This window comes from Pristis pectinata, chromosome 5, assembly GCF_009764475.1.
Source record: "Pristis pectinata isolate sPriPec2 chromosome 5, sPriPec2.1.pri, whole genome shotgun sequence".
Lineage (NCBI taxonomy): Eukaryota > Metazoa > Chordata > Chondrichthyes > Rhinopristiformes > Pristidae > Pristis > Pristis pectinata.
In genome coordinates, this window is record NC_067409.1 from 4,953,408 (window position 1) to 4,968,776 (window position 15,369).

Genomic DNA, 15,369 nt, shown 5'->3' on the forward strand with positions numbered 1-15,369 from the left:
CACAAAATGCTGGAGGAACTCAGCAGGTCAGGCAGCATCTGTACAGGGAAATAAACAGTCAACGTTTCAGGTCAAGACCCTTCATCAAGAACCAAAACGTCGACTGTTTATTTCCCTCCATAGATGCTGCCTGACCTGCTGAGTTCCTCCACCATTTCGTGTGTGTTGCTCCAGATTCCAGCATCTGCAGAATCTCTTGTGTCTCCATCATGGGCCAAAGGGTCTATTCTTGTGCTGTGCTGTTCTATGTAAATGAGATAGACATCCTGAAGACACAAGAGACTGCAAATGCTGGAATCTGGAATAACAAACAAGATGCTGGAGGAACTCAGCGGGTCAGGCAACATCTGTGGAGGGAAATGGTCAGTTGATGTTTTGGGTGGAGACCCTTCATCTGGATGGAAAGATAGAGGGGAGATATAACCAGTATAAAAAGGTAAAGGGAAGGGGTGGAGCAAGGAATAGAAAGTGATATGTGGATTCAGGTAGATGGAGGAGGGAAGAGTGGAAATTGCAACAGAGGCTGGGATGTGATGGGTGGAGGTGAGGAAGGGCTGCAGAAGATTGAATCTGATAGGAGAGGAAGGTGGAGCATGGATTCAAGGCTGAGGAGGGCAGATGGGAACAGTGGGGTGAGGGGAACCAGTGGAAGAAGCAAGGGGGTGATGGGCAGATGGAGTGGGCAGAGCAAGGGAAAGAAACAAGGTGATGGGGGGCTGGGGTGGGTGAAAGAAGAACTGGGTGAGGCTAAGATAGGCATCTTGGTTGGTATGGACGTGTTGGGCCAAAGGGCCTGCTTCCATGCAATTTTACTCTATGAATCGATAACCATCTACCCTGTAAAGCCCCCTTGGGATCTCATGCAGTCTGTTGTGTCTCCCCTTGGGATCTTACACATTTGGATAAGATCACCTCTCATTTTCCTAAAACTCCAAGGAATACATGAATTGACCTGCACGATGCAGCTCTACAAAACTCTGGTTAGACCACACTTGGAGTACAGTGTCCAGTTCTGGTCGCCTCATTATAGGAAGGATGTGGAAGCATTGGAAATGGTGCAGAGGAGATTTACCAGGATGCTGCCTGGTTTAGAGAGTATGCATTATGAGGAGAGACTAAGGGAGCTAGGGCTTTACTCTTTGGAGAGAAGGAGGATGAGAGGAGACATGATAGAGGTGTACAAAATATTGAGAGGAATAGATAGAGTGGACAGCCAGCGCCTCTTTCCCAGGGCACCAATGCTCAATACAAGAGGTCATGGCTTTAAAGTAATGGGTGGGAAGTTCAAGGGAGATATCAGAGGAAGGTTTTTTTACCCAGGGAGTAATTGGGGCATGGAATATGCTGCCTGGGGCAGTGGTGGAGGCAGATACATTGGTCAAATTCAAGAGATTGCTAGATAAGCATATGGATGAATTTAAAATAGGGGGATATGTGGGAGGAAGGGGTTAGATAGTCTTAGGCGAGGTTTAAAGGTCGGCACAACATTGTGGGCCGAAGGGCCTGTATTGTGCTGTATGTTCTATGTTCCATGATCAGTATGCAATACAAATTTTTCACTGTACCTCGGTGCAAGTGACAATAATAAACCAATTCACCAACACGAAACCCAAATTGCCCGAACAGGTGCAGGAGGGCGGCATTGGACTGGGATTGTCCGGGATAGACGAAGTGGGCCGAATGGCTTCGTTTCCGACCAAGGGGTGCGCACCTCTGGATGGGCGGGTCGGTGGGAGTGTTCGCCGCCGATGTGTGAGCGGGAGGGCGGGCACATCCCCGGCCAGTGGAAGTTCCGGGCTGTCGCTGCGCTCGGAGGCCGCCGTCGCGGCCCCGCATCCCGGCCGTTGATCGGTAGGTGTCCATCTCCCCGGGCAACGGGGCCCGGGGGGGTGTAAAATCTAAGCCGGGGTGCAGGCCGGAACGGAATGGCCGGGGATGTTCGGTTGTTAGGGAAGGGGGATGGGTTTCACTGTCACTCCCTCGCCCGGTCGGAGGGCTAGAGAGGTGAGGGCGGGTTGGGGGGGGGGTAGTTGGCGGAGGAGAGGGGTTGGGGGGTGGGCTGTTACCGGCCAGGGGTTTGGGGGGAACCCCTCACCCGAGCCCCGCGTTCCCATCAGTTTTACTTTCGATTTCGTTTCCCTCCTTCCCAGGAGCGGGGCCACTCGGCCGCTGCCTCGCGTCTGGTCGGTACCGGGCCTGGGCCCGGGCCCTGGCCCGCCCTCTCCTGGGGTGGTGGGAGGTGGGACCCCCGAGCCTGAGGGGGGTGCGAACGGGCAGCTTGAGCCCCCGCCAGGCACTCAGCCCCCGCCTCACTGCCCCACCTGGGAAGAGGGCCAATGCCTGCAAATGGGTGCAAGCGTTGTTCCAAAGACTTTGCAATGGATGTTGGGGAGATGTGGCGTGGCAGAGACTGCAGATGCTGGAATCTGGAGCGACACGCAAAGTTTTGGTGGAAGTCAGAGGGCATCTATGCAGGGAAATGGACGGTCGACATTTCGGGGCGAGATCCTTCTCTCGACCCAAGATGTTGGTATTGGTTTATTATTGTCACTTGTACCGAGGTACAGTGAAAAACTTGTCTTGCAAACTGATCGTACAGGTCAATTCATTACACAGTGCAGTTACATTGAGTTAGTACAGAGTGCATTGATGTAGTACAGGTAAAAACAATAAAAGTACGGAGTAAAGTGTCACAGCTACAGAGAAAGTGCAGTGCAATAAGGTGCAAGGTCTCAACAAGGTAAAAGGGAACCGTTCAATAGTCTTATCACCGTTGTCCTTAAGTATGGTGGTATGTGCCTTCAGGCTCCTGTATCTTCTACCTGATGGAGGAGGAGAGAAGAGAGAATGACTCTGGAGGGTGGGGTCTTTGATTATGCTGGCTGCTTCCCCAAGACAACGAGAGGTAAAGCCAGAGTCCAAGGAGGGGAGGCTGGTGTCTGTGATGCGCTGGGCTGTGTTCACAACTTTCTGCAGTTTCTTGCAGTCCTGGGCAGTCCATTTCCTTCCATAGATGCTGTCTGACCCGCTGAATTCCTCAAATGTGACGTGGTAGTTCACTCAGTTATCAGACTGGCTGGGGCAGCAGTGAGTTCACACTGGAGAAAAGCCATTCACCTGCTCTGAGTGTGGAGGGGGATTTACTCAAGTTCCCTCCCAGTTTGCAAGTGAAATTTGGCATGGATGTGGGAACTGTATAAACTTGCAGTCTGGAGAGTGGGAAAGAGACCCTGAGCAAAAAAATAGCCAGATCTTCATAAATATAACCCTTGGCATACCTGTTGGTCTGCACTTTGGACCTTTTTTTTGATGTGTGGAGGTGAGAGGTAGATGTGGGTTGGAAGTGTTATGGGATAGAATCAGTGAATTTCTTCAGAAGTCCTTTCAACCATCAGTCCATGTCACCAGGCCATGTCCATGTTTCATTCACATCACGAAAACCAGCCATGGACGCTACACTTTTCACTGCCTTGGTAAAGCAGCAACATAATCAAAGACCCCACCCACCCCGGACATTCTCTCTTCTCCCCCCTCCCATTGGGCAGAAGATACAGAAGCCTGAAAACACGTACCACCAGGCTCAAGGACAACTTCTATCCCACTGTTATAAGACTATTGAACGGTTCCCTCGTACGATAAGATGGACTCTTGACCTCACAATCTTATCTCTTCATGGCTTTGCACCTTATTGTCTGCCTGCACTGCACTTTCTCTGTAACTGTAACACTTTATTCTGCATTCTGTTGCTGGTTTTCCCTCAGTACACGTGACAATAATAAATCAATTTAACAATTTACCAGTGCTGGCCAAGGAAATCAGCCTAATCCTACATCTCAGTTCTTGATCTGTAGAACCTGCAGAGGAGCTCGTCCTGGTACTGTTCAAATGCGTTGAGGGTTCCTGTCTCTCACCGTCTTGGGCTGGGTGTTCCAAACCCCCTCAGCACTTATTGAGTTAAATAATCTTTTCCCAATTCACCTTTAATCCCTATTTCTGTGACCTCTATTTAAGGACTCTCCCTGATCATGCTTACTTTCCAGGTCATAATTTTATATGGCTTGATTGTATCTCTCCAAAGAAAACAGCACAGGCCAGTCCAGTCTTTCTTCATGATTGAATTTCTTTTGCCTTGGTAACATCCTTATCAATCAGAGCTTCCTTAGTGCTGTAACTTCCTTGGACACTACTCTAGTGTGGTCTAACGAATGGAATCTCCCTGTCCTTGCACTCTTGTGCCTGGGTTAGCGAAGGTAAATATACCACATGTCTCTTCACCTTTCTCTCTGATCTGTTATCTTCAGGAATAAATAAAGGTGCACTCAATCCCTCTGGTTCCCCACACTGATTCATATCCCACCATTAATTGTACATTCCTTTTCCTTTTACTCTGCAAAAGCTTTGCCATAAATGTTTCTCCCTCTCCATGGGTTAGTTTACTCTCTTTTGGTGTTATGTCTTGTTAGTTTTGTTACGGACTCAGTGAATGTCCCTTTAAGGTAGAGTGTGTGTGTGTGTGTGGGGGGGGGGGGGGGGCGTGCTTACGTCAATAGAAGATAAAGGACGTAATGACGTTGTTGAAGAAGTCAGAAGAAGGGAGAGAGAGAGAGAAGGGAGAGAGACACCAGCCTGCTAGTGTTCCCTATCGATGGATGAGAAACAATAACTGTGTCTGCCACAGAAATCCATGCATTGAAATTGGAAGTAATCCGGTGGAGTTCACTTTGTTGCTGACCTGTAGAAGGAAACAGGTATTTGTGTGTGGACGACCACGATTCGGATGCTTTTCGGGGTGAGGGAGTCGTTACCGAGTAAACACTGAAGTGTCGTTTGGGTTCCATCGTGGAACATTTGGATTTCGTATTTACTCTCTCTATGTTTCTCTACGTCTACGTCTTATCTTCAGACAACGGTGGTTGTTGAAGAAGCCCTTGCTCATGTTTCACCTTATGGCTTGCGGAACTGAACTTTAAGAACCATTCCTGAACTTGGAGTTTGGGACTTTGCCACACACACATGAAGAGTTTAGTTTTGGGGTTAACGTTCAAGGTTTAACATTTTTGAATTCTAACATACTAACATTTTTACTTCTATTTTTCGTATTATCATGCTCAGTGTCTTTCTTTTGTTGCTGGTTCGTGACAAAGTTGGGGGCTTGTCCGGGATACAACCCAAAGATTAACGAGTGTCGTCTGGGATCATTCCCCAGATTGACGAGATTCGTTCGGGATTCAATCCAAAGATTGTTGAGGGAGGTCTGATAAATTCTTTTTAATTGGCTTGTGTGCGTGGAAACCAACAACAATGGATACATTTTTGGGAAAACCCACTCCTGGAGGATTGAAGGGGATGAGGAAGCCTGATTTGGTGAAAATTGCTGCAGAGCTACATCTTGAGGCAGTAACGCGAGTTATGAGAAAGGCAGATATTCAGAGACTGATAGCTGGCCATTATGTGGAAAAGAATGTGTTTGAGAAGGAAGTGTTAAAACAGTTTCCTGGCAGTGAAATAGCAATTTCTGAGGCACAGGTGCAGCTGGCAAAGATAGAGGCTGAACAAGAGCAAAAGAAATTAGAGGCTGAACGAGAGCAAACCCAGTTAAGGATAGAGGCTGAACGAGAGCTAACTCGGATGAAGATAGAGGCTGATCTAGCAATGAAGCAGATGGAATTGAAGAGGATGGAGCTGGATAGCGAGGAGAAGGAGAAACAGAGGCAGCATGAGTTAAAAATGAAGCGAAAGAGTTTGGAATCTGATTCTGATGATGAGTTTTTAGCCAGCAGAGAGGTTCGATTAGTCCCTCCTTTTGAGGCAGATCAGGTTGATCAGTATTTCCAACATTTTGAAAAGGTTGCTGTGAGTTCAAACTGGCCAAAGGAAGGATGGGCTCTTATGTTACAGAGTGTAATTAAGGGTAAAGCTCAAAAAGCTTATTCTGCTTTGTCTGTTGAGGATGCAGCTGATTATACCAAGGTAAAACAAGCTGTGTTAAAGGCCTATAAATTGGTACCTGAAGCTTATAGACAAAAATTTAGAGACTTGAGGAAATCTGCAGATCAGACTTATATGGAATTTGCCAATGGAAAGAGAATATGTTTTGAACGATGGTACATGGCTAAAAATGTAGATGGGGATTTTGATAAATTGAAAGAATTGATATTAGTGGAAGACTTTAAAAGATGTGTTCCAGCTGAATTAACAACCTATTTAAATGAAAAGGAGGTGGAAACTTTAGAAGAAACTGCTAGGTTGGCAGATGATTATGCTTTAACCCATAAATCCAAATGGAGACAACCTTTCAAAAGAGTTACAAGGACAATCCAGGTAAACCGGAGATTAAATTGGGAGGTAATCAAAAAGGGAAGGATGAAAAGAAGCCAATGCTGGAGAAACCTGTTGAGCGGACTTGTTATTACTGTAAGAAACCTGGCCATGTGATAGCCAATTGTGCCCTTTTGAAAAAAAGGAAGGAAACTGTGCCCAATGCTTGCTTTCAGGCAATTAAAAATCAAAAAAGTTTAGGAGATGCTGTTAAAGATCAGTCCTTGCAAGAGGTAAAAGCAGAAAAGTTGGAGGAGGTGAGACAGGAATTCCGTTCTTATGTATCAGAGGGTTTTGTTTCACTGAATGATGGGTCACCCCAGGTGCCAGTGAAAATTCTTAGAGATACTGGGGCTTGCCAATCTCTCTTGCTGGACAGTGTTTTAAATTTTGGTGAAGAAACTGACACTGGCGAGGTAAATCTAGTGCGAGGCATTACAGGTGACACCATATCTGTCCCTTTGCACAAGGTGATTTTAAAGTCAAAGTTCGTAGAAGGACCTGTTGAGATAGGGATAAGACCTAGTTTGCCTGTGGAAGGAGTTTGTTTGTTATTGGGAAATGACCTTGCAGAGGGAGAAATTGTTCCTGTGGTACGGTTAACAACCAAACCAAGGATTGATGAGTCTGAGAATGATCCAGATGTTTACCCATCATGTGCGGTGACTCGAGCTAGAGCTAAAGAATTAGCCAAGACCGACAGTCCTATGCAGCCTGATGTGGTTCCCTGTGACAGTCCTAAACAGGAAGAAAATTATGATACCTTAAGACTTTTCTGTCTTCACTGGAGAATCAGCATCCTTGTAGTGAGCCTGAATTTAAAGATTTGTCTTTGTCGAGGAAGGATTTTATGGTGGAACAGACAAAGGACCCTGAGTTGACAGAATTGAAAGGAAAAGCTCTCTCATGTGAGGAGATTGAGAAAGTGCCAACTGGATACTATGTCAAAAATGGAGTGTTAATGAGGAAATGGAGACCTCCTCATGTTCCTGTTACTGAGGAATGGGAAGTTATTCATCAGGTTGTTGTTCCAAAAGTTTATAGGAATGAGATTTTAGACCTGGCCCATAGTATGCCTTTGGGTGGTCATTTTGGTGTGAATAAAACTGTAGGGAAGATCTTGAAACAATTCTATTGGCCTGGTTTGAGAAAAGATGTGGTGATGTTTTGTCGAACCTGCCACACATGTCAGATGATAGATAAACCAAATCAAAAACCCCCTGTGGCTCCGTTGAAGCCAATTCCTGCTTTTGGTGAACCCTTTTCGAAGGTGTTTGTGGACTGTGTTGGCCCATTACCAAAATCTAAGACTGGAAATCAGTATTTGTTAACCATCATGTGTGCAACTTCTAGATTTCCAGAGGCAATACCCCTTAGAAATATTAAGGCCAAGACGGTGTCAAAGGCTCTTTTAAAATTTTTTACCTTGTTTGGTTTGCCAAAAGAAATCCAATCTGATCAAGGTAGTAATTTTATGTCAAATTTTTTTCAACAACTAGTCTATGAGCTGGGAGCAAAGCAGATTGTATCATCTGCATATCACCCAGAATCTCAAGGAGCTCTGGAGAGATTTCATTCTACTCTCAAAAATATGCTGAAGACTTATTGCTTTGAAAACACAAAGGATTGGGATGAAGGTATTCATTTACTTTTGTTTGCCATTAGAGAATCAATCCAAGAGTCAATAGGATTTAGTCTGTTTGAGCTTGTATTTGGACATAGGGTGAGAGGACCTTTGGAGTTGTTAAGAGATCAATGGGTTAATGAAGAAGTGCATTTGAGTCTGTTGGACTATGTCCAAAAATTTAAGACTCAGTTGGAGAGAGTCTGCCAGCTAGCGAGAGAGAATTTGAAAACCAGCCAGATAAGAATGAAGACATATTTTGACAGACGTGCTCGGCCTAGGATATTTGCAGTGGGGCAAAAGGTGTTGGTATTTTTCCCTAACCAAAATAATCCATTGCAATCTCGTTTTTCTGGACCCTATGTTATTGAATCTCGAGTGACTGACTTAACATATATAATCAAAACACCAGATAGACGCAAGAAAACACAACTCTGTCATGTAAACATGCTAAAGCCTTATTATGAGAGGGATTCAGTTGTGGCCTTGGTGGGTGATGTGAAGGTTGTTTCTAAATGCCTGATGTTGATGTTGAGGAAGGCCAATTTAGACCAAATATTGTTCCATCGAAACTAAAAAAATCAAAATATCCTGGAGAACCTTGAAACGAAGTTGGACCATTTACAAGTTTCACAAAAACAACAGATGAGAGAATTAATTTTAAAATTTAAAAATCTGTTCCCAGATGTTCCAAACAGAACATCGATAATTACCCATGATGTTGATGTCGGGGATGCAAAACCAATCAAACAACACCCATATCGAATGAATGTGGAAAAAAGTAAACTTGTTGATCAGGAGATAAAATACATGTTGGAAAATGATATTATTAAACATTCTACTTCAAACTGGAGTTCGCCCTGTGTTATTGTGCCTAAACCTGATGGAACTGTTAGATTTTGCACAGATTACAAGAAAGTGAATGCTGTAACAAAGTCAGATGCTTACCCTATTCCTCGGGTGGATGATTGCATAGACAGAGTGGGAAAGGCAAAATTTCTTACAAAGATTGACCTATTAAAAGGGTACTGGTGTGTTCCATTAACAGATAGAGGAAGGGAAATTTCAGCTTTTGTAACCCCTTCTGGATTGTATGAATACAATGTTTTACCATTTGGAATGAAAAATGCTCTGGCAACATTTCAAAGAATGATTAATTCAGTGATTCATGGGTTAAAACATACAGATGCCTACATTGATGACTTAGTGACTGGGAATGATACATGGGAGGATCACATATCTGCGTTAGAAAGGTTGTTTGAAAGACTTTCAGAGGCTAACCTTACAGTTATCTTGGCTAAAAGTGAATTTGGCCATGCCACTGTGACGTATCTTGGTTATGTTGTAGGTCAAGGCAAGCAAGCTCCTGTTCAGGCAAAAGTTCAAGCATTATCGGAGTTCCCTATTCCCACAGGTACGAGGACTGTTAGAAGATTTTTGGGAATGGTTGGATATTATCAAAAATTTTGTTGATATTGCTCTTCCCCTAACTAATCTTCTGAAGAAGGGAGTAAAGTTTGTTTGGACAGATTCTTGTCAAGAAGCATTTGAGAAGCTGAAAACCATTTTATGCTACCATCCTGTGCTCAAATCACCTGACTTTGAAAAGCCATTTTCGTTAGCAGTAGATGCCAGTGATGAAGCTGCAGGAGCTGTGTTGTTGCAGAAGGGTGACCTTGACGATATTGACCATCCTGTAGCTTACTTTTCAAAGAAATTTAATGAGCATCAAAAGAATTATTCCACCATAGAGAAAGAATTACTGTCGCTTGTTTTAGCCTTGCAACATTTCAGTGTATATGTTTGCACCGCTCAGAAACCACTGACTGTATACAGATCATAACCCATTGGTGTTTCTGAGCCGAGTCAAAAACAAGAACAGAAGGCTGTTAAACTGGAGTTTAATTTTGCAAGAGTTTGATCTCCTGATAACTCACATTAAAGGTAAAGATAATGTGATTGCTGATTGTCTTTCCCGATGTTAAATGGGAAACATGTATCTGTACTAATCTGATAGTCTGTAGTTGTGTAGAATGATAATTATTAACATTACTAACTGTATGCGCGGTTAAATTTTTCTTGGGAAAAATTCTTTTTAGGTGGGAGGTGTTACGGACTCAGTGAATGTCCCTTTAAGGTAGAGTGTGAGTGTGTGTGTGTGTGTGTGTGTGTGTGTGGGGCGTGCTTACGTCAATAGAAGATAAAGGACGTAATGACGTTGTTGAAGAAGTCAGAAGAAGGGAGAGAGAAAGAGACACCAGCCTGCTAGTGTTCTCTATCGATGGATGAGAAACAATAACTGTGTCTGCCCCAGAAATCCATGTATGGAAATTGGAAGTAATCCGGTGGAGTTCACTTTGTTGCTGACCTGTAGAAGGAAACAGGTATTTGTGTGTGGACGACCACGATTCGGATGCTTTTCGGGGTGAGGGAGTCACTACCGAGTAAACACTGAAGTGTCGTTTGGGTTCCATCGTGGAACATGTGGATTTCGTATTTACTCTCTCTCTGTTTCTCTACGTCTACGTCTTATCTTCAGACAACGGTGGTTGTTGAAGAAGCCCTTGCTCATGTTTCACCTTATGGCTTGCGGAACTGAACTTTAAGAACCATTCCTGAATTTGGAGTTTGGGACTTTGCCACACACACACACACACACGAAGAGTTTAGTTTTTGGGGTTAACGTTCAAGGTTTAACATTTTTGTATTCTAACATACTAACACTTTTACTTCTATTTTTCGTATTATCATGCTCAGTGTGTTTCTTTTGTTGCTGGTTCGTGACAGTTTATGGATTCTTTTGGAAAATGCCTGAGAAAGGCCCTGATTTCAGGCCTACATATGGATGAATAAGCAGCTGTCATTTTTGTACTGAAAATACTGTAACTATTCAGCAATTTCTTTCTTATTCACCTTTTTGAGATATGGGCCTCACTGGCAGGACTGGCATTTGCTGCCAGTCCATAATAGCCCTTGAGAAGTATTGAACCACCTTCCTGAACCGCTGTCCTCTTCTGGTGAAGGTACTCCCACAGTTAGTATTGAGGAGTGAGTTTCAGGATGTAGAGAAAATATCAAAGCGTTTTCATTTTCAGTTGGTGCATGACTTAGAGGGGAACCTGAAGTGGTGGTGTTCCCATGTGCCCACTGCCCTTGCTTTTCTTGGTGGTAGAGGTTGTGGTGGGAGGATGTTGTCGGAGTATTCTCAGCAACCAACTGCAGTGCATTTTGTAGTTGGTGCACACAGCAGCCACTATGTGCTGTGGTGGAGGAAATTAATGTTTAGGTTAGTTGATGGACCCACTCAAGCGGACTGCTTTGTCCTGGATGGTGTCCAACTTCGTGAGAGTTGTTGGAGCTGCACTCATTCAGGCAAGACCTCCAGTGCCCCTGATGACTACACCTGCGAGAAGTGCATCCAGCTGCAGCTCCCTACAGACCATGTTAGGGAACTGGATGACCTTCGGATCGTTCGGGAGAAGGAGGGCTTAATGGACGGGAGTTAACAGGAAGCAGTCACATCTAAGTGGCAGGAGGCAGCTGGGAATGTCAGGAGTGGGAAAGGGAATAGGCAGTCAGTGCAGGGTACCCCTGTGGCCATTCCCCTCAATAACAAGTATGTAGTTTTAGATAGTGTTGGGGGGAATGACCTACCAGAGGAAAGCCACAGCGGTCACGTCTCGGGCGCTGAGTGTGACCACTGATTGGCTCTGTGGCTCAGAAGGGAAGAACATGAGAAATAGGAGTAGGAGTCGGCCATCTGGCCTGTCGAGCCTGCTCCGCCATTCGATAAGATCGTGGCTGATCTGGCCGTGGATTCAGATCCACCCACCTGTCTCTTCCCCATACATTTTTGCATAGTAGGGGAACCCTTAATACCCCTACTATGCAAAAAGATCTATCTAACTGTACCTCTACTGCTTCACTGGGCAGAGAATTCCACAGACTTACTACTCTCTGGGAAAAGCAGTTTGGCCTCATCTCCATCCTAAATCTATTCTTCTGAATCTTGAGGCTCACCTACCAGTGGAAACAACCTTCCTGCCTCTATCTTATCTATCCCTTTCATGATTTTATATGTTTCTATAGGATCCCCTCTCATTCTTCTGAATTCCAGTGTCCCAGGCAACTGAATCTCTCCTCATGGGCTAACCCCCTCATCTCTGGAATCAACCTGGTGAACCTCCTCTGCACTGTCTCCAAAGCCAGTATTTCCTTCCTCAAGTAAGGAGACCAGAACTGCACGCAGTACTCTAGGTGCAGCCTCACCAGTACCCTGTACAGTTGTAGCATAACCTCCCTGCTCTTAAATTCGATCCCTCTAGCAATGAAGGCCAGCATTTCATTTACCTTCTTGATAACCTGTTGCACCTGCAAAGCAACCTTTTGCGATTCATGCACAGGAACTCCCAAGTCCCTCTGCACAACAGCATGCTGTAATCTTTCACTATTTAAATAATAATCTGATCTTCTATTTTTCCTTCCAAAGTGGATGACCTCACATTTACCAACATTGTACTCCGTCTGCCAGACCCTTGCCTACTCACTTAACCTATCTATATCTCTCTGCAGACTCTCTGCATCCTCTACACAATTTGCTTTTCCACTAAATTTAGTGTCATCAGCAAACTTAGATACACTGCACTCAGTCCCCTCTTCCAAATCGTTAATGTATAACATGGACAGTTGCAGTCCCAGCACCAATCCCTGAGGCACCCCACTCACCACTGATTACCAGCCAGAGAAACACCCATTTATCCCAACTCTTTGCCTTCTGTTGGTTAACCAATCCTCTATCCATGCTAATACATTACCCCCAATTCCATGCATCCTTATCTTATGGATAAGGAAGGGAGGGGAAGAAGCAAGCTGTAGTGATAGGGGATTCATTGGTCAGGGGAGCAGAGAGGAGGTTCTGTGGACAAGAACAACTCTTGGATGGTCTGTTGCCTCCCAGGTGCCAGGGTCACAGATGTCTTGGATTGAGTCCATAACATTCTTAAGGGGGAAGGTGAGCAGCCAGAGGTCGTTGGTACCAGTGACGTAGGCAGGAAAAGTGATGAGGTCCTGCAAAGTGAGTTCAGGGAGTTAGGTGCGCAGTTAAAAGACAGGACCTCCAGGGTGGTGATCTCAGGATTGTTACCCATGCCATGTGCCAGTGAGTCAAGAAATAGGAAGACAGTGCAGTTTAACATGTGACTATGACTCTAAGTGATGATCATTCCATCACACTCCTGACTTATGACTTGTAGGTAAGGCTTTGTGGTGTCAAGAGATGAGTCCCCCACACTGCATGTTACCCAGCTTCTGACCCGCTCTTATAGTCAATGTATTTTTGTGGCTGGTCCATTTGAGCTTCTGCCCAGTGGTGATCCCTGGGATATTAATAGTAAAGTGGTTTATTATTGTCACATGTACTGAGGTACAGTGAAAAACTTTGTTTTGCATGCCATCCATACAGATCATTTCATTACAACAGTGCATTGAGGTAGTACAAGAGAAAATAATAACAGAATGCAGAATAAAGTGTTACAGAGAAAGTCCAGTGCAAGCAGACAATAAGGTGCAAGGCCATAACGACGCGATGTCAAGAGTCCATCTTATTGTACTAGGGAACCGTTCAATAGTTTTATAACAGCGGGGTAGAAGCTGTCCTCGAGCCAAATGGCTGCAGGCTCAATGATGGTGATGTCATTGAGTGTCAAGAGTAGGCGGTTAGACTCTCTCTTGTTTCGGGCTCATGTTCTGGTGTGAGGAGGCAGCTGTACACTCTAAGAAGAAATGGGGAGAGAATATAGTTGGGCTAATAAATGGCAAGTGGCTTTTACTACAGTGAAAGTTAAGATAAAACATTTGGAGAGAATAGACAAGGCAGAGGAAAGCAACAATCCCCTTGTTTCCCTGAAAGGTGCAGAGGACCAAGGAATTGAATGTATGTCCACTGATTGCTGAAGGTAGATACGATGGTTGGTGAGGCACATGATATAATTACCTTCACCAGCCCAGGCACAGAATACAAGGACAGGGAAGGCCCATCTGTCAGGCTGTGGTAAAGTACTGTGTCCAAACATGTTATGGCTCTGGGTACGATTGATTGATAGGGATATTGCCAAGGCTGTAGAGATATAATTACGAAGAAACTGCTGGCATGTGTTGTTTTCTTTGGATTAGAGGAGGCAAGAGGGGAGATTTAATCTCAATGCCCAAAGTTATGAGTGACTGTATTTTTAAACATTTGGATGTGAAAATATATTTTCACATCCAAATATCATCTAAAAACACCAGCTGTATTATGCTGCTGAACAGCTGTACATTTTAATGCGCAGCTACTTTTTTTTCTTGTGCACATGCCATCTGGCTTGGCAGTAACCTTGGGAGGTCTTCACTGAATGCTGGATGTTTGGAGGCAAGTTTACCCCGTCAACATTCAGGAAAAAAAAGCACTCTTCCTAGATATTCTCCCCCATTTCCCTTGTTCTACAGTTCTCGAGCACAAGTTAAATGGGCTGGAATCCTGCATTTACTTCATTGCCTTTATCCAGCTGTACTTTGACGTAATTGTTGGTGCCACAGTTACAAGGTGCCACAGTTACAAAGTGCCACTCTGGCTTGTTGCAATCGGCCTATCTGGTTTTGGAGCTGCCAGTCTGGTGACAAAGGACAGAAATGGTAACAGGGGCTTTTGATTGCACTGTTTAAAATATGCCATGTGGACATGTTTACTGAAATGTTTTGTTTAAAAAGCTGCAAAACTTGTTTATTTGGGCAAATTCCAAAGTGCTGGTGTTGGGAATTTCCCACTTTGCTGCTGGCTTGATAAGGAGTCCAATGTCAGCGCAGTTGAGAAATATCTGTTGAGTGCGGCCACTGAGCTTGGGAGTTCCACTTTCAGGACTCCTGGACCTGTTGCTATTCAATTACGTGCAAAATTTCCCAGCAAAATCCATCCTTGTACCTTGTCAGCTTAGCCTGATTAACATCTTGCTCTTGGAGTAACCCCACCATTTGCTGGTTTGCTGACTGGTTTATGGCTACAGGGATTTCCCCTTGTTTCCCGAAAAGGTCAATCAATCCACCAGTTACTGGATCACCAAAGCCATTGTTCCTGAGGGAGATCCCTGCTTGGTACTCTCCAAATTTTTTTAGAACATAGAAAACCTACAGCACAATTCAGGCCCTTCAGCCCACAAAGCTGTGCCGAACATGTCCCTACCTTAGAAATTACTAGGCTTACCCATAGTAAGCTCCATGTACCTGTCCAAAAGTCTCTTAAAAGACCCTATCGTATCCGCCTCTATCACCGTTGCCGGCAGCCCATTCCACGCACTCACCACTCGCTGAGTAAAAAAGACTTAGCCCTGACGTCTCCTCTATACCTACTCCCCAGCACCTTAAACCTGTGTCCTCTTGTGGCCACCATTTCAGCC

At 44.7% G+C, this 15,369-nt stretch overlaps 1 protein-coding gene across 2 annotated transcripts in view; it reads left to right on the top strand.

Annotated features, from left to right (window-relative positions):
- The first annotated feature begins 1,694 nt into the window (after positions 1–1,694).
- parp10 (poly(ADP-ribose) polymerase family member 10) overlaps positions 1,695–15,369 on the top strand; it is a 45,775-nt gene continuing 32,100 nt past the window's right edge. The window contains exon 1 of one of the 2 annotated variants that reach the window (XM_052016994.1): positions 1,695–1,851. The gene's annotated coding sequence lies outside the window, so the exon portion shown is untranslated. The remainder of the gene's footprint in view (positions 1,852–15,369) is intronic. The other variant, XM_052016992.1, reaches the window with a different exon arrangement.